The sequence below is a fragment of the Callithrix jacchus genome, chromosome 6 (genome assembly GCF_049354715.1).
Source record: "Callithrix jacchus isolate 240 chromosome 6, calJac240_pri, whole genome shotgun sequence".
NCBI classification, from domain to species: Eukaryota; Metazoa; Chordata; class Mammalia; order Primates; family Cebidae; genus Callithrix; species Callithrix jacchus.
In genome coordinates this window covers 100,218,754-100,240,444 of record NC_133507.1, presented here as the reverse complement: position 1 = coordinate 100,240,444, position 21,691 = coordinate 100,218,754, and the positions used below count along the sequence as shown (strand labels likewise).

The following is a 21,691-nucleotide window of genomic DNA, read 5'->3' as shown; positions in this document are numbered from 1 at the left end:
GGGAGTGGACTATTAGATATTGAAATAATTTTTTATGACTTTTTTGTTTGAAACATTGATGATTATGTTTTGTTTTTCAGAGTCAAGAAAACTTTTTCTTTTGAGCTATTTACAGCTTTTAACGACTGAGTAAAGTATACTCTTGTGAACAAAATTTGAAGCATATTTCCTTCTGTCTGATTTCTCCAGAATTTGTAAACTATAAGTATTCTTAATTCATAGCAACATAGTTATTTGTATAAGTTGAATAAGAATCTGTTCCATTTTTAACAGGATACAGTTAAGAACACTGGTTATTTTATCATGGCTTCAACTAGAAGGGTATATCTTCAGATATGAATGCTTTGAGGAATTAAGATTGATTTTATACAGCCAATTAAAAGCCCCTTGGAACGACTTGTCTCGTCTACATAGTTCCTTTGCAGTATCCCTGACCTATGGTAAGTAAAGAATGCCACTTTCTGACAGGCCCAAGAGTCTCAAGTTTTTTGGGGTACTTTAATAAGAGAGGAACTTTAGGTAACTAGAGGCACAGATAAATTCCTGGCTGGGCTTGAAATGTTTTTAAAAGTCCAATCTGAGATTCCTTACAAAAAATGTTCCAGCAAAGCGAATGTTTAAAAGCCTACATGGACAATAATTCTTGTACTTTATGCAATTAATCAAGCCAAGCATAATAAGACTAAAACTTAATGTTACAAATAACTGGTTCCTCTAAGATTTCATTTGTAAAAAATGGGGGAATAGAGAGAGAGGAAAATTATGTTTCAAAAGAGAGAGTAGTAAACGTATTATTAGATTCTAGCCTTGTCCATTAGTATTGAGTTTTAATTTTTTTCCCACATTTTGGTCTGAATCCTGAATTCTTTACTTACTAAAAGTCTCCAAACTAACATTTTTCATTTTCTATTTTTCTGGTTTGAAATCACTAGAAATTAAAACTCTGCTTTTCTTAAAGCCCTGCTTTTCTTAAAGCAAACTGAAGCTAGACAACTTAAACATCAGTAAAAATAACAGCAACTTATATATAAACAACCTTCATGCCTCCCTACTGATGTGTGGACTTCTCAGAACGTTCACTTGAACTCTTGATCCAAATTACAATCCAGAAGAATCTGTCAGGTTGCCATTGCAGTCTGAGGATACCTTAGAGACTCTAGAAAAGTTAGTCTATAGAGGGACTGCTCCAGACATTAACTTTTGTTTTTCTTCTGTTTCCATAGAAATGCCTTATTAGACAGCTGACTGCCTGCATCACATGTAAAGGTAAAGCCCATCTGTAATGCTACCTCTCAGAATGAGACAGAGTTGCTTAACTGAACTGGTATATTTTCATGATTAAGAGACTAAAGAAGATTTAAACAATATGCTTAAATTTGTTCTTTTCTTTATATACCAATTTGTCTTTCTACCTTTTTGTCTAACAACCTTTAACCCAAATTCTACCAAAGCAACCTACCAAAGGTTTGCTTTTAATTTTTAAAAATTATTTTACGTTTCAAAGTTGGTGCCAAAAGAAATCAAAATATTTTATTACAAAATATATTTATTTAACCTATCATAAAATGACTGCTGTAGTGCCAGCAAATAGAATTAGCCTTGCAAAGCTATCTTTTGTCAGGAAAAATCTGCATCTATAGAGAATTTCCATTAACATACCTAGTCCTCTTCTATGCCTTTCCTAGACCTAGGAGAGACTGAGAGGCTGACATCTTTAAAAGTCTAAAAGGAAACATTTACCATCTATTTTCTCTGAGGGAAGCTTCATCTACCTAACCAGACTATCTTTGCCAGTTAAACCTCTTCCTTTCTCTCTCTTGTAAACCTGCCTTACAACTAAAATCTGTTTTGGGGCATGCTCTGGGTCCACGTTCTTTCTATCACCTAAGATGATATTAATATAAATTCTGTATCTTATTGTTGGGTTGGGTCCTTATTCTGAAGCTCCCATGTATACACATTAAATAAATTTGTATATCTTTTCTCCTAGTAATCAATCTGCCTCATGTCAGTGATTTTTCAGGGCCCCTTAGTAGGACAAGCCCCTTTAGTAGGTAAGAGGAGAAGATCAGGGGAGTTGCGTTGTTTAGGAGATGCTCACCTTGCCTATCAGAAATGAAAAGGAAAGCAGGTTCACTCTTATCTTAGACTGCCATGTTCTGCTGCTCCTGTGGTTAACCAATGTAAGTCAGAATGAGAGAGAAACAAAAAGCAGGAAGATAAAAAGATTTAATGTACTCCAGAGTGTTAGAGGGTTAGAGAATTAAAATAACAATATAGGGCTTAACACTTTATACTACCTGGTTTTCCAAAAGTGTGTATCTGAAATTATAGATACTGATATGCATGACTGTCTATTAGATGAGTTATTTGGCAGAAACCATCCATTGTAATACTGAAAAATATTTACATAATTATGAATGCCAGTCTTAGGATATTACTTATACTTTGAATTTTAGTGTCAATGCAAGTTAAAGTTTTGCTTAAACATTTGTTTCTGAGCTTGAGTATTCCATGACCTCTTGCGCAGTTACCTTTATGTTTTTAAAACATGGAGTGCCAATCTGTTAGATTTCAGTTAGATTTCATTTTGCTAGCACTGATGTGTCATTTCAGCCTTTTGATTCTGAGCATTGATTCTACAATTCACTATAATTGCTTGCTCTTCCAGATTTAAATTGTTCTTAAGTTATATTTGTAAAAAATCCTCTGTACATCAATTGAAGTTATTGACAGAATGTAGGAAGGGACCTGAACAGAGTTCCGTGAGTGATCTAATGTTCTTTCCCTCCAAGTTGACCTTACATTTTAATCAGCATTTAGACTGTGATTGTCCACCTGGGTAAACATTAACTTAATTCTTTTAAAGCCACTACTTCTCTTCTTTATCCTCAAAACATTTCAGAAAACATTAAAGCATGTACTGATAAAATAAAAATGCAATATCTCTTAAAATGCACATTTTGGTGAATGGATTACCAGAACAATTTGTTACAAGACAAGCTGGGGTTGGTTTGACATTTCATGGTTTTCGGGACTTAAGCAGGACATTCATGGTTACAAAATGCTTTACCTTAAGTGTACAGACACTGTTCATTTAAGTAATTTATAACATATTTTTGCTAGCTATGTAGTAGGCATGAAATGAACATTGGTTGGTTAAATGAATGAATGCCTATGTCATTTAGAATACTCTTTAATATTTTATACTCAACTGCTAAGGCTCTTTTCCTCATTTTTCATTTTACAAATAATAATTTATTTTATTCAATAATCAGATCCATACATTTTTCCAGTATAATCCAATCTGAGCATTCTTATGGTCTAGGCATATCTGAATAAATTTTGGTAATGTTATTCAGCCTAACTATTACTGTGGAGAAGAATATTGTCCAAACTTGAGTATGGAAATTCCTGCCTTTATTTCACGGAGTTCGTTCTTTTATTCATTCATTTGTTCAATAAATACATATGGAGTTCCTGACATTCATTCCCACTCTGATTGGGAGAAAAAGCTCACTTACAAATCAAATTCTGCTACTAAGAGCATTTGCCTTTGCATCTTTTGATGTGGGGCTGATATTTAAAAACACACTTTGTTTCCGGTATGTCCAACACATGATTCCATGTGACATGCCCCAACTATGTAGCTATTTTGGACTCTCACTGTATCCAAGCTTCACCTGTTTTGGAATCACTGTCTGTTTCTTAGGAAGGTTCCACAAGTATCCTCTTCATGATGGTAGGTTAAACCAACTCCACCATATATTGAAACCATTATGAAGCCTCTGTATTACAAATTTTATTAAATTAATAGACAGTATGATTTTTGAAACTTAGAGAAACACTGAAAGGAAAGGTATGCTATACGAATAAATGAAAAATGTGCTTTTTGAAGTCATTAATAAAAAAATTAACTTTCAAATACATGGCATATGAGGAACTGGATAACCAGACATGAAACTTTTTAAAAGCCTGTAGATATTCCTTACACGCACACCATAAGAAATACCCAGAGGGTCAGAGATACAAATAAGCAGAAATTATTCAAGTATTAAAGAAAGACAGTTTATTTATATAACTAGAGATGATATGTTCCTTTTCCAAAAGCATTAATGAAAAAGATCAATAGATTTTTTTACATAAATGTTTTAAAAATATAATACTTTACATGCCAAAAAGACCTCAGCAAAATATGACCAACTGCAACAACTATTTGTGTTTTGGATCTTAGAATAATAATTGTAACATTTATCTCAGATACTTTAAATTCTATCACTGATAAAAACTTAATATACCTAATATTTACAGCTTCAAAGAATGGAGAAGAATAAAACTAGCAAGCTGAAAGAAAAATGGACACAACATGTGATCAGTTTACAGAAAGACATTAAAATGTCTTTATGTCATAAGTGGCAGGATTTCATTCTTTTTTATGGCTGAATAATTTTCATTGTGTATAAATAGACTGCATTTTATTTAGCTATTCATCCATCAATGGACACTAAGGTTGTTTCTGTATCCTGGCTATTATTAACAATGCTGCAATAAATATGGAATTGCAAAGACCATGGGGGTGCATGAAGTATATTTTCAAGATACTGATTTTATTTTGACAACAATGATCAACTGCAGAATATTATGTTACATGAAATAAGCCTGACACAGAAAGACAAATACTGTATAATCTCACTTATATGTGGAATCTTAAAAGGTCAAATTCATAGAAGCAGGGAGTAGAATGGTGTTTATCAGAGGCTAAGGAGGAGAAAAAAGGACAATGTTGGTCAAAAGTTATAAACTTTCAGTTACAAAATAAACAAGTCCTGGAGATCTGGAGATCTAATGTGCAGCACGGGTGCTAGTGAATGTGTGAATTTGATTGGGGTAATCATTGCACATTACATATGTATATCAAATCAACACATTATATACTTAGAATATATGCAGTTTTAATTTGTCAATTAAAATTTTTAAACTAAAAATTTTTTAAAGTTTTAAACATATGAAAAGATACTCAAGTTCCTTATAATGAGAACAGTGCAACTAAAATGCAAATAAGAATGCAATGCTACTGTGATTAGGGAGAATACGAACTTAAAAACAGTTGTGTAGTTTTTGTATAACCAATAGGATTGGAAACAAGTAAAATGGAAAAAACAAAACAAAAAAAAAAAAAAACAAAAAGCACCACACAAGAAAACAGCCAAAATCCTGTCTTGGGAAACATGGTGACCCTGTGGAAAGACGCATTTTTTCCCATTACTGTTGGAAAGGAAATACAGAAGAAAAAAATCATAAAGTGTAATTAGGCATTTTTTGAACAAAATTGTACATGCATTTGCCTTTTGTCAGTAATCTGACATCTCAGAGTCTTTTCAAAAGCATGTAGCCAAATATGAGAGAATGTCTGACAATGGTATTTTGTCATACATTCTAAGTTTTTCTAAGAATATTTGCTGTCATCTTTTCTAAGTTTTTTGATATTATTATTATTATCATCATCATCATCATCATCATCATCATTGAGGTAGAGTCTTGCTCTGTTGCCCAGGCTGGAGTGCAATGATGTGATCTGAGCTCACTGAAACCTCTACCTCCAGGTTCAAGCAATTCCCCTGCCTCAGACCCTCCTACTGGTGGGGATTACATGTGTGCACCACCATGCTCAGCTAATTTTTGTATTTTTTTAGTAGAGACAGGGTATCGCCATGTTGGCCAAGCTGGTCTTGAACTCCTGATGTCAGGTAATCCACCTGCCTTGGCCTCTGAAAATGCTGGGATTACAGGCATGAGTCACCACACCCAGACTTTGAATTATTTTTAAGAACAAATGACTAGAAGTACCCCCAAATATACATCAAAAGGGACAAGTTATATAAACTATATTATATTCTCACATTGGATTATTATGTGATTGTAAAAAAGCTTAAATGTATCTTTATACATTGCTATGGCGATTTTCAGAATATATGTTAAACAGAAAATAAGCAAAAAAAATTGGTACAGAACTATGTATATGGTCCTGCTTTTGTGTGAGGAAATGGGGCCATGGATAGTTAGAGTTCCACACTAAACTAGAAATATAAACTAAAAACGAATTAAAGGGCTTACCAATTGAAGAGAAAATGAAAATGATAGGGAAGATACCAACGGATTATAGGAAAGCTCACATAACCATGGACAAGCTACTTTACTGCATAGCATCTTTATTTCTTTCAAGAAAAAGGAAAAGAGAAAGGAAGGGAAAAAGGACGGAAGAAAACTTGATAAATTTTGATTTATTTACCTTTTCTATTCAATATGAGGCTAAGTGACATCATATATAAGAAACTGCAGTGTTTTGCATATGAAAAGTACTACAATTAGCAAAAGTAAATAGTCATCTTGATAAATTGACTAAATAAAACCTACTTTTATATATTTATTTATTTTTTGGTACTGCATGTGTTTTATTCTATTATATATCTTCAGCATGCCATTATCTGGATTACCCATTCCTGCAACTAAAATTATGTCTGGCTTAATCATTATAATTTATTAATATTAAGACCTTTGGAATTTCAGTTAATAGAAATCCTAAACTGATTAGTTTACTTCTTAGCTCAGACCTACTTTTGGGACTCAGAAAATATTCCTGAATAAATCTGACAAGCAATATTTTGCTCTCAGAACCTGCAAATGACTATTATTTCTTAACTACTAATTTCTATCACATACAGGCCCATGTAATAGTTACTCCGTAATAAGATTATTGCTACTATAACTTTGCCAGCATATGTATTTTTGACATAATTATAGCAAATGGGACACAATAAAAATTAATGCGTATGTGTTTTTAAGGCTGACAACTGTTCATCAGATTGCATAGTGTAAGCTGCAAAATATCTCATTTCCTTAAACAAAGCATCTTTCAACTGGCAGACAAAGGCATGAGAGGACAGATTGTGAAGGACCATGTAACCAGTATTTAACCACCTGGAACCCAAAATGACACCCATCACTTTTGTTTATCTACCATTAGTAAGAACTATTCTCATGGCTCCACTAGATGCCATGGCTCAGAATTGTAATCCCTAGCCTGGACAGCTGCTGCTCAGCAACAACTCTGCCATGGAAAGGAGGCATGATTGCTTTGCTGGTCACCATACAGCATCAAAGGTAGCTTTCTAAGCAGGCAGCAAACACAAGCCCACAATATTGTATTGGAAGGACAAGCAAGAAGAAAAGCATGGCCCTAAAAAAGGTCATCAAACTTTTTGGGACAGATAGTAAGTATTTTAGTTTTTGCAGGCTATGTAGGGTCTTTGCTACATTCTTCTTTCTTTCTTCCTCCATCTTTCTCTTCTTTCCCCCTTTCTTTCTTCCTTTTCCCTTTCTCTCTTACTTCTTTTTTCTTTCCTTCTTGTCCCTAATCCCTACCTCCCTTCTTTCTTTATTGCTTGCAGATTGTGCAAAAACAAGCCACAGGCTGGATTTGCCCAATGACCAATATAGTTTGCTCACCTCTACTGTAGATAAATGCTTTCTAATAGAACATTCTGTAAAAATGAAAGAGTTTTATTCCATAATATAGTAGCACCAATGACTTGTAGCTACTGAGCATATGAAACATGACTCATTCAAAGGAAGCACTGAACTTTTATATTTACTTAAATTTTTAACAAATTTACATTTAAATAGCCACCTATGACTAGTAGCTACTATATGGGACAGCACAGGAAATGCAACATTTTCCGAAACAATGTCCCTATCTTATTTTTTGACATTACATGTGGCCTGTGGCTTACACTTTCATCTAGCTACTTCCTCCTAAATTAGACCTCCAAATATTACGTAATTATACATTGACTCCTGAACAACATGATGATTAGAGGTGCCAACCTCCCATGCAGTCAAAAATCCACACATAATTTTTGACTCTCTGAAATCTTAACTGCTAATAACCTACTGTCAACTGGAATCCTTAACCAATAACATAGTCAATTAACACATATTTTGAATGTGATATGGTTATATACTGTATTCTTAACAATAAACTAGAAAAAATGTTATGAAGAAAATCATAAGATATGTTTACATTACTGTGTTGTATATATCAGTAACATGAGTTGACATTGTCCATTCATTATATTATTTAAAATGGCAGCAGCTGCAGATATCAATCTATGTCTATATTAAGCAATTTAAGTTTTTCTTTCAATGACATGGCTTTGCTTCCTGGGAGCACTCTGAGCATCACAAGTAGAATTTTACATGTGCTTCATGGTGTTTTTCAAGGCTTACACATGTATTAAACACAATAATAAACACATAAGAACTGGGAGAGATCACTTCTTACTGCAATATACAATTTACCAGAAAAATTAACTGCTCACGTGGAGATTATCAGCATCATGCAGAGTTTCAAGTAGATACTCTCAACACTTAAGGTTACCAAATAGCAACAGGAGGTAGCTACAAAATTATTTCAGTAGTACTTACTACAGTGAATTTTGTGCAATTATGATCGAATGTTTCATCTCTTTTTTATTTAGATGGAGACTTGCTCTGTCGCCCAGGCTGGAGTACGATGGTGCAATCTTGGCTCACTGCAACCTCCGCCTCCCAGGCTCAAGCAATTCTCCTGCATCAGCCTCCTGAGTAGCTGGGATTATAGGCACATGCCGCCGTGCTCAGATAATTTTTTTTATTTTTAGTAGAGATGGGATTTCACCATGTTAGCCAGGAACGTCTTGAACTCCTGACCTCAGGTGATCCACCTGCCTTGGCCTCCCAAAGTGCTGGGATTACAGGCGTAAGCCACAGCGCCCAGCTGCATATTTATTTTTGTTTACATTTCTCTTGACTGTGAATTGTACCATGTATGATCTGCAAATCTTTGGGTGGATAAGTTTCAGTAAGTGTCAACTTTTTATAATAGATGCATGTACTTTGTATTAGATTAGTATCTATACATTTTTTTTTTTTTTTGAGACAGAGTTTAGTTCTTTTACCCAGGCTGGAGTGAAGTGATGTGATCTCGGCTCACTGCAACCTCTGTCCCCGAGATTCAAGGAATTTTCCTGCCTCAGCCTCCCGAGTAGCTGGGCTGGGATATAAGTGCACACTACCATGCCTGGCTAATTTTTGTATTTTTAGTAGAGATGGGGTTTCGCAATATTGGCCAGGCTGGTCTCAAACGCCTGACCTCAGGTGTTCCACCCCAAAAGTGCTGGAATTACAGGCATGAGCCACTGTGCTCAGCCTAGTACATACACACATTTTATACATTCATGACATGCTTAATGTTTTAGGTTCATCTGCATGCTTTTTCAAATTGTTACAAATCTCCAAAAAAATTTTCCAAAATATTTATTGAAAAAAATCCATATACAAGTGGACCCAAACAATTGAAACCTGTATTGCTCAAGGGTCATCTATACAACATTATGTTTTCTTCCTAATATATGTATTCTTGGTGCAACCATTGTAGTTGTATGGCAATCTGGGTTGGGCTTGCCTACCACATTGCATGATCTCTGAGTAAAGGGTCTGCATGTGCTTTGCTTACTGATCTAGTTCCAAGGTCTAGGAGAGGACTTGGAACAAAGTATGTAACAAATATTTGTTAAATGGAACTTGGAAGGTCTATGATCAAAGTGTTTTGGGGTCAGTCTGAGACACTGAGTAAAACTGGTTTACTCAATTTATCTGATACACTCACATGAACATTGTGAATTTTAAAGTGATTTATATTTTACAGCATTCCCTAAAATATTAGAAGCCTTGTATTTTGGATGTTTGTTTCCAGAATACTTAGTAACACCTCACTAAACACCAATTCTTCAAGAAATGCATCTTGAGAAATGTTTTTCTAGGTCTTACGACAGAGAAACAAAAGTAGTTTGTGCAGCTTATACATGATCTGGCCCAGTTCCAAGGTTTAAGTCAAAGCTACACAACTGCAAATATAAGCCTCCCCAAATGAGAGGCTTTCTAAGAAAAACAAGGCCATAATTATTTGTTCCCACTGCCATTACAAGATGAAATCTATTGCTCCACTCACTGAATCTGGGCTGGTGTGGTGACTTCTTTTCACCAATAGAATATGATGGGAGTAATGTATATTCTGACCCAAGTTCCTGCCCACTTTGATTGCTACCACTGTGTGAGCAAGGCTGCAGTAGTCCCCTTTAGGACAAAAGATCACAGGGCGAAAAATGTCCAGCCATCTCAAGAGGCCAACTGTTTCCTTGTTCAGCCACACTCTTTGGGCCTGCTCAACTTTATATTACGAGCTCAGGTAATACAGCATGGAGCAGAAAGGAGCTGTCTCAACTGAACTGAGCCAAAACTGCTGGCCCACATATTGGTTAGCAAGCAAATTATTATTTTATACTGCTAGGATTTGAGGTGGTTTCTACATAGCACAATCTAGCTAATACATTCCCGAAATACCACATACTATTACAGGCATATGAGATGATGTTACATGCTACTCAGGCAGATTGCTGTGTAACCTCAATTTGCATACTGAGTAAGTTATTCCTTTTCCATTTATTTTTTCAAGCCTTTTTAAGTCAAGAGAAATGTCTTCATTTGGTGATAGTATGTCTTCAATGCCTAATTCTTCCTATTCTTTGCTTTTAACAAAAGATTGCATGTCTTTTGCTAGAATTGAATAACACTATATAGTTCTCCTTTTTATTTTCAGAAGTATCTCTACTTATGACAAATGATAATGGCTTTCCATATATAGCAGTGATGAATATTTATCTTAAAACTTAAATAAAATGGAGTCAATTAAGTTAGAAAAAAAAGTTTTAAAAATGCTACAGGAAGGACCCTGATATGGTAAAAATGGTCAACATGATACAGAATTGCAGCAATTTGGGAATCATTGTCTTAGGAAACCTAGTAGATACGGTGACGGCAGGCATTGGTTGCTAGAACAGAATTCAGTTTCCCAAAACCTTCACCTCAAGATTAATAGCACATAGATCAGCAAAGATCAACTTTAACTACTTTTCCCTTTTTTCCTAGGGAAATCCTTCTTCTCAGAGGCAAGCAGCATCTTCTAATGCTCAGCACTCCATATTTCACCACCCCCATCCTTTACTGTACAGCTCAGACTGCGACCAGGTCAGATGCCATCATGCTTATCCTCATAGAGTAGAATGACATGAAATGTCATTATTGAAGATGACCACAAGTTTGGTGATGTTTTCTCACTGAGAGGTTGTGTCTATACCACTTTCCTTCTTTCCTGTGAATCTGAACAGGCATGTGACTACTTTGATCAGGAGAATACAGACTACTTTGATCAGTGGAAGTGGTGCTACTAATTTTGCTCCACTACCAGCTTCCTGTCTCTTGGAAAACTCTCTATAGGAGCCCTGAGATACTATGTAAGAAATCCAACCACTTTGAAACCATCATATTGTAAAGGCCACGTGTGGCATTTGGTCAATAGTCCTGGGTAAACCTAGCCTCCTAGCCATCTCAACCAGTCACCATTTTCTCTAAGGTCCTATCATTTCCAAAGCACCAAGAGGCCTTCTTGGGCCTTCCAGACCAGCACATTTGCAACTGAACACTATCAAGTAATCTCTGTGAATATCCACTGGAATACAATAATCTCCTTATTCAAATTTCTAACCCAGGAAAACCATGACATATAATGCAATCCTATTGTTTTATGCTACTAACCTTAGATATTGATTTGTTGTGCAATAGTAAATATTTGAAATAGAACCAAATAATTCTGAATACAAATAACTCTAAAAGGACCATCAAGAAACTTACTTCCTAGTAGTCCTGACAACTGTGAAGTTTAACAGAAAGGCAACTTTGAAATGTGACCTGGAATATATAAAACCTAATGCAAATATTCAGTACACTAGTTTCTCTTGGTTTGTTGGATTTAAATTCCACTTCTTGGGATGAATTACAGAAGCTTTCTGAGCTTCAGTTTCTTATTCATCAAAATGGAGATTAAAATACCCAATCATCTCACAAAGCTGCAAGATGATAAAATAATTACAAGGGAAGAGAGAATTAGAAAGAGAAAGCTGATGTCAACTGAGTACCTAGTATATGCCAGATATTTCTCCTGCTCCACTGCAGTGTGGTGACAAGAGCACAGACTTGCATTCAAGACAGTAAGTGATATTAACAGCAAGATATTAAATAAGCCATCAACAACTCTGAGAATTTTTTTGGAATGTGATAATTAAGGAGATTATTACTTATACTAACATCACTGGGTTATTGAAAATTAAAGTTAAATATGTTCATTGCTCTTAAGAGACATAGCGAAGTTAAAAACTGCCTGGAAATATTAAACAACTGATGGTGACTGATAATGACAACAAAGCTATTACTTTACTGGACTGAATACCTCTGTTAGAGTAGGTATCTACGCAGACATGAACAGGGCAAGAGAGTGTCACTCCCAGCAATGTCAGGTGACCATTAGTAGATGGTCAGGCAGATGTTAAACTTGCTCTAAAATAATAATTGGTTGTGGCTGGTGCCAGGGAAAGGCAGTCTCCAAATAGAAACACCCGAAGCTGGTGATCAGCAGCTTCCTGATAAGATCACAGGAGATGGGTGAGTGGAGCTCAAGCATGTGCACTAATAGGCAAAATGGCAGAGTTTAACTGGTATATGACCTTCTTGCAACTCTTGACTGGTAAGGGGAAAAACACCTCAAGTGAGCATGTACACAACTTCAGTAAGCACATTGCACATGCAGCCCCTCCCACGTGCTGGCCGGCCACTGTGCATGCAGACAGCCTCCTCCAAGGAAGAATCAGGGGAGAAGAAACACAAACCTTGAAAGCATACCAAGGTTTACATTATTGTAAAACCCCAAGTCAAGGGTCAGATGGGGCACTTGGATTTCTCAAGGCACCTGACTGGCCCTCTTCCAAGTATACTTTACTTCCTTTTGTTCCTGCTCTAAAACTTAATAAACGTACACTCCTGCTCTAAAACTTCCTTAGTCTCTCACTCTACCTTCTGTCTCTCAGCTAAATTCTTCCCTCAGAGAAAGCAAGAATAGAGTTGCTACAGACCCATATGTAGTTGTCACTGGTAATGTCTCTAGATATATATTTCAGTTATAAGTATTTGTAATTTGTGGTGACCACAATGATGGAATTTACAGGGAAGATGCTTGTTCCTTAAATTCCATCTCTGCTTGGTCACTCAGGAAGCCAGGTCTGGGAACTATAATATTCAGGCTCAATTTACTGTTAAATGTCTGCCTCCAAATGACCAGAGGTCATGCTCAACTTCCTACTCTTTGGTACTGCTGAGTAAAATTAACCAAGTCATACAGGAATTTGTAGATACCATTGAGACTACTGTTCTTACCATACCTATAATTTTATAGGGCCAGCATTTGTTTATTTTTTTAGAAGATTTATTTTGTGTAATAGAGTATAGTAGCATGAGTGGCTGAGCAAGAAAATCGTTAGTAAAAAATCATGTCAGAGATGTGGAACCTTGCCCCTAGTTCTGATACAACCATAGTTTTGCTGTATGACCTTGAGAAAATCACTCACCGCAATGAGCTTCCACTTCCTCCTCCACACAAAGGTAATATTGAACCCTGATTGACTGTCCCATTATGAAGTAAAATAAAATAATGTATGGAAAAGTATGAGGAAAATAACAAATATACTTGCAAATGGGAGGCATATCTATAGTACTACCACCAAAATCACTTATTCTTATGGAGTCAAATTATTTTCCGTGGTTAAGCTGGGCACAAGTGACCACAAAAATCAGAGCCATTAAGTGTATGCATTCGGCTTTTCCACCAAAAGCATGGTAGCCCTAGGATGTAAAACTCTAAATTATGTTCCTCCTGTTTCTCCCAGCTGACTAGATGTATTGAGAATTTAGGCTCTACAAACAATTTCCTGATACCATATTTGCTTTGACACTTTCCAGAAACTTGTCTTTGGCTAAGTGATATAACTCTCTAGGCTTCCTTTTCTGTATTTTAACAATGGGTGTTTACTCAACAAATATTTAAAGAGGGCCTCAGTACGTATGACACAACTTCTCTGAGCTGGTAAACAGGAATGCACCAAATAGAAAAATATCTTGGCCTCTTGAACTAATGTTTAAGGGAGAAAAAATGTAATTGGCATATGGTAGATGGGATTGAGACAACAATGAAGGGGGAAAGAAAATATTAGGGAAGGTTGAGAGTTTGATATGGCAAAGGAAGGTTTCACTAAGGTGTTGGGTGAATCATTGAAGAAAGTGAGAGATTTATTTATGAATATCATAATTAATAATATTCCAGCAGATAGAACAGCAGGTGCAAAGGTCATGAGACCGAAATGTGCCTGAAATGCTCATAGATCCACAAGGAAGCCAATGTGGCTAAAGGAACATAAGTGAAGAGGAGGATAGGAAGAATTACAGTTACAGGGACAGAGAGGATTATTATAATATTATAATGTTGGGTGGATTAATAACATAATGCAAAAAGCTTTTTGCCGATAACAAGTGCTCAAGAAAAACAGTTATAATAATGTTGATTATAATGATCAATTGGAAATTAAATGATATGATGAAATAACTAATTCCAGGTAAATCCTTCCAGTTACAGGGTTTCTAAAACTGCTAAAATGATTGTGACAAGTGGATATATTACATTCTAACCAACTTTTTCATTTATTATTCATGTCTTGGACAAAGTACCAACACTTCCCAAATAAGAAAATGCTAATGGTACTAATGGTTAAAAAAATTGTGTATATACTATGGAATATTATGCAGCCATATTAAGGAATAAGATCATGTCCTTTGGAGGGACATGACTAGAGCTAGAAGCCTTCATCTTCAGCAAACTAATGCAGGAACAGAAAACCAAACACCACATGGTCTCACTTATAAGTGGGAGCTGAACAATGAGAACACATGGACACAAGAAGGGGAACACCACACACTGGGGCCTGCTAGGGGGTGGGGTGTGGGCAGGGAGAGCATTAAGAAAAATAGTTAATGCATGCTGGGCTTAACCTAGGTAATGTGTTGATAGGTGCAGCAAACCACTATGGCACACATTTACATGTGTAATGAACCTGCACATCCTGTGCACAGTACCCTGAAACTTAAAACAAAAATTAAAGTTGATTTAAAAAACTTGTGTATACATCATGTGGCCAGACAGAAACTGAGAGAGTGTGCAAAGGCTGAACCTAATGGGGTAAAATGTTAACAGTCGGTAATTCTGGGTGACATGTATATGAAGGTCTTTTATACTATTCATAGTCTTTAAATATATCTGTAAATTTCAAACTGTTTTCAAACGCATACTTTTTTAAAAGAAAAAGAGAAAACCACAGGGGCAAATTCGTAAGTTCTGCACTGGATGGACCCGGGGTATATCAAGCAGCAGTTTGAGCATTTGGTAGCACAGAAACATTGGCTTTCTTCTTCTACATGAGTTAGGTCCACCATTAGGCCACAGAGAGAACCAAATGGGTTAACTAAGGCTAATTTAGAATTTTTTTCACACGTATTTTGTAATACTAAAAAAAAAAAAAAAAAAAACTTGTCTGCCTGCCAGAGTGCTTAGCGCAAAGTAGGTTTTCAATAAAGAGACAGGTATCCATAATTGACAGGAAACATTGGCTTTATAGGGGAAGTTGTTACATCTGTATGAATATTCCTTACAGCGACATTTCTCAAAGTGTGCTGGTAGAGAATGTGCATCAAAATAAGGTGGCCTAGAACGATATTGCCTGAACTCAAACCCAAGCTCTGCCACTTGCTAGACCGCCCTTGGATAAACAACTCCATCTCCATTGCTCTCCTACATGGCAGAGGCAGAGCAGATGAAGAAGTGGACGTTCTGCAAGTTTACCTACCATGGCGTGGACCTGGACCAGCTGCTGGAGCAGCTAATGAAGCTGTACCGTGAGCGCCAGTGGCAGCGGCTGAACCCCGGCCTGAGGCGGAAACAGCGTTCGCTGCTGAAGCGCCTGCGCAAGGCCAAGAAGGAGGCGCCACCAGTGGAGAAGCCAGAAGTGGTGAAGACACACCTGCAGGGCATGATCATCCGGCCGGAGATGGTGGGCGTCTACAACAGCAAGACATTCAACCAGGTGGAGATCAAGCCAGAGATGATCAACCACTACCTGGGCGAGTTCTTCATTGCCTATAAGCCCATGAAGCAAGGCTGGCCAGGCATCGGAGCCACCCACTTCTCCCGCTTCACCCCCCACAAGTAGTGCCTTAGCTAGTAAAGGCACATATATCTAAAAAAAAAATGGATAACGAAATGTAAATTTTTGACTTTAAATAACTTAACATTTATAAAATGCTTATAACAGTGTCTGACATATAATAAACACTATATGAGTGTTTGTTAGAAAAACTAAAATCACCTGGGGTGAGGAAGAGGGCTTGATACTGTGTAGATTTCCGGATTTCACTCAGGACTGAATGAATCAGAAGTTCTTGAGCCTGTGGCATTTTAACAAGCTCTCCAGATAATTCTTAAAGACATTAAAGTTTGAAAGCCACTGCTTTAGCTATTAGCATCCTTGATGAACTGATTCCATAGGGACAACTAATATAGTAAAATCCAACTTTACTCTGTATGTTAGTGCCTTAGGTCTGCAAAATCCCCAAATCCCTTAGGGAGATTTCTCTCCAAATTAAATTAAATAGACCAATAAAACCTGCTTCTGTAATGATTAGCATCTCAAATCATGGTTCTGAGTAGGCGAATTTCCTTGACTTGTTTTATCCAGGTGGCTTCTCTTTCTTGATCAATTTCCCCAGGATAAATGTTACTCACTGTCCATGTCTTTGCTTGTCAGAGTACTGGATATAATTGGGACTACTGGAAGTGTGGAATACAGCCCTTCTCCCTAAATATCCTGTACAGTTTCTGTGTCTGGTAGGAGAGAAGCCATAATAGAAGAAAGCAGCTTAAATGGTTATACAAAAAAATATCAATTAGGCATGAAAATTTCAGCAGTTGGAGGGGTGGAGGATTGTGTGTGTGTGTGTGTGTGTGTGTGTGCACATGTATGTTTGTGTGTTTTCCCAGAAGGAAATTTAGAGTTGCTACAGAAAGTTGCCATTTTTCATATTTATTTTGTCATTGGAGTCAACTTCTACAGTTCAAACGACTCTCTTATGATGCAGAAAAAATGAGTCCATATTATGAAGAGAAAGTTTCATGTTAAAGGTGACAAAGCCCACAGAGGCCAAGGCACTGGTTTCGGTGGCCATTTGAGCAAAGGAGAGGCAGTGGAGCTAGGCTGCCAGCTTGCTGTTGTTTCTGAGAAGTAGTGACTTTGTGATTGTAAAGCCTCAAAGGTACCTGAAATAGGTATTCAGTTTTTTAATAAAGTTGTGACTGTCATAATGCAAAGTATTAATTTAACCACTGAACTGGAATTAATAATAATAATTGTAATAATGTTATGAGCTGAATTGTGTCCCCCTAGAGTTTTATATGCTGAAGTCCTAACAGCCAATATTTCAGAATGTGACTGCATTTAGATAAAGAGTCTTTAAAGAGGAAAGTAAATTAAAATGAAATAATTAGGATGAGCTCTAATCCAGTGTGCCTGGGTGTTCTCATAGGAGGAAACTTGGACATGTACTATACAAAGGGAACACCATGTGATGATATAAGGAGAATACAGCCATATACAACCCAAAGAGAAAGGCTTCAGAAGACACCAACCCTGTGGACACCTTGACCTTAAACTTTCACCCTCCAAAAAGTTTTTGCTGTTTAAGCCACCCAAGAGATGGTACTTTGTTATAGAAGCTCTAGAAAATTAATACAATAATAGTAACTACAAGAATACTAACATTTAATAATTCACATTTCACTGAAGATTTATCTCATTAAAAATCATATAAAAATCCATAAATGCTTACTCTGAAAGAGGCACCATTAATATCATCAGTGCCATTTACAAATAAAGTCCAGAGAGGTTAGGTAATTCACATGAAGTCCCCTTATTAACAAACACGAAGGCAGAAATTCTACCCATAACTTCTTACTAAGAGGATCACACTCATTTTATTGCCCTACATGGCTTTCCACAGGAACTGGACTCTATGGAACCTCAGGCAGGAAGAGATACTAGATGCAGCATCTGCCTCTAGACTGACTATCTTCAGGCCTGGGGGTCAGTGAGCAGCTGGGACACTTTGAGGGACCATTTCTGATACCTATGGTTCCCTTCTCAGCCTTGGCCATATCCGTTTAGGAAGAGAGAGAACATTAGGAACATTTCTTTGTCATCTCTTTGTTCCCTCAATACTCCCACATTTGGCTGGAAAAGAGTAATAATCTGAGTATTTCTCCTGCCTTTCAGTGGCCTTCATTTTGTCCCAGATTGAGAAGAGTTGAAAACCAAAATAATAGTGAATCCTTTCCCTAAATTTCTTACAACTCAGGCTGGTCTCTCTTAGATCAAAGAAAGATGCATGAGAGATTACTCTGTATTGTCCCATTTTCAGAAATTATGTATTGCCTACTGCTGAGGTAAGGGAGTTATGCCTGTGAGTAAGTGTGGGCCTGGAGTGGGAGGATAGACTTTAGTTTTGTGGGTGGCTTTCAGCACAGGTGCATTGACCTTGATGTCTCAGGAGATAATGTAGACATTGTCAACTCTGAAATGCTCACCACTTTGATCTCTCCTGGAAAGCCTCTCCATCTGATCCCTTCTCAAATCCTCCAACTTGCACATTAAAGTTTGGTTCTTATGCATTCTCCTTCTTGCCATTTTTCTGACAAATTCAACGGGAATCTCTATATATCAATATCATGAAATATTCAACCTAATGGTATGTCATATTCTCTTAAATAAAGCAGTGTTCATAAGACTACCAAATCTGCGCTTAGCTTCTAAAATATACCTGAGATCAGGGAACTGAGACTCATTTCTTTCTAACTCTTACATTAAGACTTTGCTCAAAACTTAGCAGATTTCATTTGCCAATTTATCATGCATTGTTATATACCACTCAACCAATTACTGTCTCAAAATATTGTCTTGTTCTTTCATCACTGTTGAAATTTCCATTTATTTTTATCTTTTCTTGTCAGCTAGATTGCAATATTCTGTTTTTTTGTTTTGTTTTGTTTTTGTTTTGATACAAAGTCTTGCTCTGTCTCCCAGGCTAGAGTGCAGTGGCATGATCTCAGCTCACTGCAACCTCCTCCTCCTAGGTTCAAGCATTTCTTCTGCCTCCGCCTCCTGAATAGCTGGGATTACAGTTGCCTGCCACCATGCCCAGCTAATTTTTGTATTTTCAGTAGAGATGGAGTTTAACCATCTTGGCCAGGCTGGTCTCAAACTCCTGACCACATGATCCTACTGCCTTGGCCTCCCAAAGTGCTGGGATTATAGGCATGAGCAACCACGCCCGGCCAGATAGCAGTATTCTTTAAGACATTATTGGCCCTCTCAAGGATAAGGTGACCAATGTTTTTCATAGATCATTGTATTGCTTTTCCATGCTGCAGTAACAAATCATCACAAACTTAGTGCCTTCAAATAATACAAATTTATTATCTTACAGTTTGGTAGGTCACAAGTCCAACATCAGTTTCACCAGAATAAAATTAAGGTGCCAGTGGGAAGGCCCTCTAGAGGCTCTAGGGGAAAAAAATCCATCTCCTTGTTTATTCATATTACTGACAAAATTCAGTTCTTTGCAAGTAGTTATAGGACTGAGGTCCATGTTTCATTGTGAATACATCTGAAAGTATTTCCCAGCTTCTAGAGGCTGCCCACATTCTAGAGCTTATGTGTCCCTTTCTCTAGCTTTATCATTTCTCTTAGAGTGACTTTTCTTCTTTCCTCTTATGCTTTTAAGAGCCAATATGATTACATTAGGCCCACATAGATAATACAGGATTATCTCTCAACTGACTTCCAGCCTCAGTTCCCCTTTGCCATAAAAGATACCAGACTCACAAGTTCTGGGGGTTGTGAACATGTTGGGGGAGTCACTGTTCTGCCCACCACAGTCTTTCAAGAGGATAATTGCCAGGGTGAGATCCTGAGCGGGTGATGTATGAAATTCTGCTTCGGGCAGTTCTGAACACAAATTGAATTCAGCCACAGAGCTAGCACCTCCTGAGAAAGTGGCAAGCTCCTAACTTCTGTACGTACAAGAAGAACTACGTTTGATCTTTTAGGAACAAAGATGATAAATGTAAAGGGGCCCCCCTGGGCTGCTCCACTTGACACTAATGATAGTGCCTGTGAGATGTCTCCAAAGGAGACTGACTGCTCACACTTGAAATCCTTTTCAAATTCAAACTCTAAAACGTTACCCAACACTTGGTTTCTTATGATGATATTTAAAGACGTATTTTATCCAATAAATCAAAACTAAATACAGTAAAGTATAAGCAACTTTATTTATTGACTTCCTCTAAATCTGACTATGAACAGTTTGATGCCTGAGGTGACTCTTATTTCTCTGCACTCAGTACAGCTGTTCAGCCCTTCCTATTGCGATCAAGCATATCTTTCTAAAAGAACTGATTTTGTTCCTAAAGCAAGGCAAAGACAAAAAGTAGCAACTGAAGGTTTCTTCTAAATGTATGGTCAATCACAGGAAGGTAATGTCAAAGGTGCTGTACAACAAAACTGAAGGGCAAATGATGATCTTAGTAAAACCAGTCTTCAGGAACCATGCAGTAGTTCAACTTATTCTACAGAGCCTTCTTTCTAGGCATCTCTGAGCTGTGTCTATGTATTGTTATGGGCACAGTGCTGGCCACAAACGGGGTTTGGCATAGCAGGTAAAAAAATCGCCATGGACAATGCTGCTGCAGAGAACCACGGATCAAGTGGACAATGTGAGAGGACTCTGGAGGTCGTGTACATCTAAGGGACTGCAATGCCCAAGGTCAATTTATCTCACAAATGTTCATTGGTCACTGGCATATTCCAGACATTGTTCCAGGTTTTGAATTAAGTATAAAAAAGTCCTCAATTTTAACAAGCTGACAGCTTAGTGGAAGACCAATTAAGATATTTACTCAGCAGACAATGAGACGTGCTCAGTTAGAGGTAGCATAGATTTGGAAGCACAGAGGAGGGTCCAGATAGTGTTTAAGAAAGTATTGTTGCAAAAAGAAATGGGCATTTAGTTAAGTGTTGAAGAACCAGAGGGAGGTGCACGAGAATATAAACATGGGGAAAGTAACTGAACCCAAGGCAGTGGGGCAGGAAGTGTTGCAGGAGCTAAAGCTGAAGTAGAGAGAACCAAGTCATGGAGAACTTACTTTAAGATGGTGAGAGACTTGTGATAGAACTTTAAAATCAGAAAAACAAATAGTCCTATTATGTATCATATTAATTACTCAGAAAAAAAATGTGGGGAATGATAAAGAAACAAGACTGGTAGGAGAAAAATCGTTTCCAAGATTTTGTGGCAGTTCAAGGAAGATATACTGAGAGGATACTATTAAGGAGGAAGAGCACTAATTAATGCAGAAAATGAAGTGGAAGGACAGGGTCTAGAGTGGAGATGGGGAAAGCGGGGAAGTCAGTGAAGAGGAGGGAAGAATGAAGTAATGCCTTGGTTCTTGGATTAGATGGATGAATGGATGGCAGATGACTGAATTAATTTACAACTCAAGAAAATTAAGCGAACTCACACGGACTGTGGTGAGAAAGGGCGTGGTTTT

The 21,691-nt window shown here is 37.1% G+C and overlaps 1 protein-coding gene and 1 pseudogene across 5 annotated transcripts in view; one reads left to right on the top strand and one right to left on the bottom strand.

The window, feature by feature from the left end:
* Window positions 1-21,691, bottom strand: part of DPP10 (dipeptidyl peptidase like 10) — a 1,417,953-nt gene that overhangs the window by 251,895 nt on the left and 1,144,367 nt on the right. The gene's annotated exons all lie outside the window — the stretch shown is intronic.
* On the top strand, window positions 15,828-16,287 carry LOC108590079 (small ribosomal subunit protein uS19 pseudogene; annotated as a pseudogene).